Source organism: Loxodonta africana, chromosome 6 (genome assembly GCF_030014295.1).
Source record: "Loxodonta africana isolate mLoxAfr1 chromosome 6, mLoxAfr1.hap2, whole genome shotgun sequence".
Taxonomy (NCBI): Eukaryota; Metazoa; Chordata; class Mammalia; order Proboscidea; family Elephantidae; genus Loxodonta; species Loxodonta africana.
The window spans coordinates 136,009,414-136,012,012 of record NC_087347.1 but is presented as its reverse complement, the minus strand read 5'-3'; the positions used below and the strand labels follow the sequence as shown (position 1 = coordinate 136,012,012).

Sequence of the window (2,599 nt, the reverse complement as noted above, 5' to 3'; positions counted from 1 at the left end):
ACATTCATTTCTGGGGAAGTAGAAGATACCTCAAAATAAATCTGTCGATTAAAAAACAAACAAGGGGGAGAAGAGAGGCTGGGCTCCCAATCTGTTTACATCTGGTTCTCCCACCCACCGCCACTGCTACAGGTCCCAACAGCTCAGGCAGCATGTGGAGCAGCAGCAGCCAGGCAGCCATCTTCAGGAAGGCTCTCCAAGCTCTGTGGCCCGCAGGCATCTGGCAGGCGCCTTCCCCACCACCAAGATGCCCAAGAGGAAGGTCATCTCTGCCTAAGAGGCAGTGAAGGAGGAGCCCAAGAGGGTATTGGGGAGGTCGTCAGCTAAACTTGCTCCTGCAAAAGTGGAAACAAAGCCAAAAAAGGCAGAAGGAAAGGATAAGTCTTCAGACAAAAAGGTGCAAACAAAAGGCAAAAGGGAAACAAAAGGAAAACATGCTGAAGTGGCTAACCAAGAAACTAAAAATTTACCTGCCGAAAAAGGAGAAACTAAAAATGAGGAGAGTCCAGCCTCTGATGAAGCAGGAAAGAAAGAAACCAAGTCTTGTTACCTGATTGGGGTCTGTGCCCTGGAGCAGTCGAGCCAATGAAACTATTCCAAGTCAGAAAAAAAGAAAGTTTATTACGAAATGACACCAACGAAGAGACTAGCAGCAACGCAGGCTGTCTTTATGGAGTCCACAAAAGCAGTTTCTACATCGGAGCTCATATATCATTTTTGCAAGGATTAAGTAGTCCACGGATGGTCAGATGAGTATACATCACAAAACTACAAGAAACTCTTTACTGGACTAAAGATATACAAGCTGGAACATCTGGATTCTGATCTGCATGTTTGTAACAGGCAAAAAAACTTACGTAAAAATCTCTCAGCTAATGGAACTGATGTGCCAAGTTTACTCTGACCGAGATAAGGAGCAAGAAATAAAGTTACAGACCAAAAGTGGCAGGCAGCCTCCCTAGCTGCCATCTTGCAGGCTGAAGGCTATCTCCCAAGAGAACAAAGAAGAGGAGGGGGACCAAGGCTGCCAGAGCTGAGAAGGCCCCACACCCCTTTGAAAAGAGACCAGTGCAACTGGTATAATAAAAAAGGACATTGAAAATGAGAGTGCACAAATGCCAGGCAAAAAAAAAAACTTGAAGTATCATTATGTGGTTAGTTATGTCAAGCCCTTTATTGCCCATTTTGAAGAGGAGAAAACATACTGCGAGGTATTAGAGTCACAGTCTGACTAATGTTTGTCTACCATATCTTAACAGTGGTCCTTGTATCTTCCTTCTTGTATAATCCAGAGGAATATTTTTATCAGCTATTTTGTAAATGAAAGTATTTTAGTAGCTCTAGAAACATTTTTAAGAAGAAGGAAGTCCCACCTTATCTTATATTTTAAGAGTAAATTTTTTTTTTTTTTTTTTAAAGAGGTGAAATCATTTGCTGGTTGTTAATTTTTTAGTAAAGCCAGAAAATGGTGAGATGTTGCATTGTCGGAGGCCTTATTTATTTATTTATTTATTTTTGACTGCCTTGGGTGTCAAAGTAACATTCCATAGGTGGGGGAACAGTTCTAATATCCCACAGTACAAAACAAAATTAATGGAAATTTGGAGTTGTAGTCATGTATTTATATGTCTTGAACATTTTAAATTTTTTCTATTTCCGTGTTGTCTTTTAGTAGAAAATTGTTCGTTAAAGAAAAAGGCTTTCGTGCCCATCCAGGGATGCCTTAAAAAAAATAATAAAAAGGAAAGAAAATGGCTCCTTCATCATTGCTCTCCCCACCGGAACTGTGCGTTCTGTAGCATCTTTGGTCGGCATGATACAGTTTTCCTAATAACTTTGTTACGTACTGTGGAAGGTTGAGCATTTGAGTGTAGTGTGTGTGACATTAAGTTGTGAACTAGTGGGACTTATGAAGTAACAGCTTATCAAAAATTGACGATAATTGGTACTTGATATCCTCTTGAGGATAATTTGCTTCCAAATTTAAAGCTGGAATTTAGAAAAAGAATTATAACTACATATGGCCTTTTAGATTTTTTGTATGTACATTAAGAATTGCGTACAGATTGTTCATAATGTCTCTGTACTGATCCTCAAAACAACCATTAAATTACCAATTATAAAAAACAATACTGCTAGAAATTGTATTACATAAAGAAATAATTTTATAAGATATAATATTGAGTTCATAAAATGTTAAGAAAAATCCCCAGGCACAAAAATGAAGAGAGATTGGAAAAAGCACACTGACATGCTGATGCCACAGCTATGGCAGTTCTCAGGGTATTTGCTAATCTCAATAATTTAGACACTTGGCTTTGGCTTAGAATAGTCCCATGAAGACAAGGAAATATAAGGAATAAAAGATGACTCACATTCAAATTTTTACATACATTTTAAATAATAGTCTTAAAATATTATGTATATATTATTTAAAAAAAACAAAAATATATTAAAAGTTAGAAAAAGAGAGATTGAGATAAAGAGCACACAAAAGAAGAACATAAAGCAGGGACCCTCAAAAATCCATACCCTCAGTGAAAAATGGACTAGGAAAAAAAATTGTTTGCTAAATATGCTCTTGGTGGGAAAACGTGTC

The 2,599-nt window shown here is 37.8% G+C and overlaps 1 pseudogene; it reads left to right on the top strand.

The window, feature by feature from the left end:
- Window positions 1-247: 247 nt before the first annotated feature.
- Window positions 248-667, top strand: LOC100667709 (non-histone chromosomal protein HMG-14-like; annotated as a pseudogene).
- The last annotated feature ends 1,932 nt before the right edge of the window (window positions 668-2,599 follow it).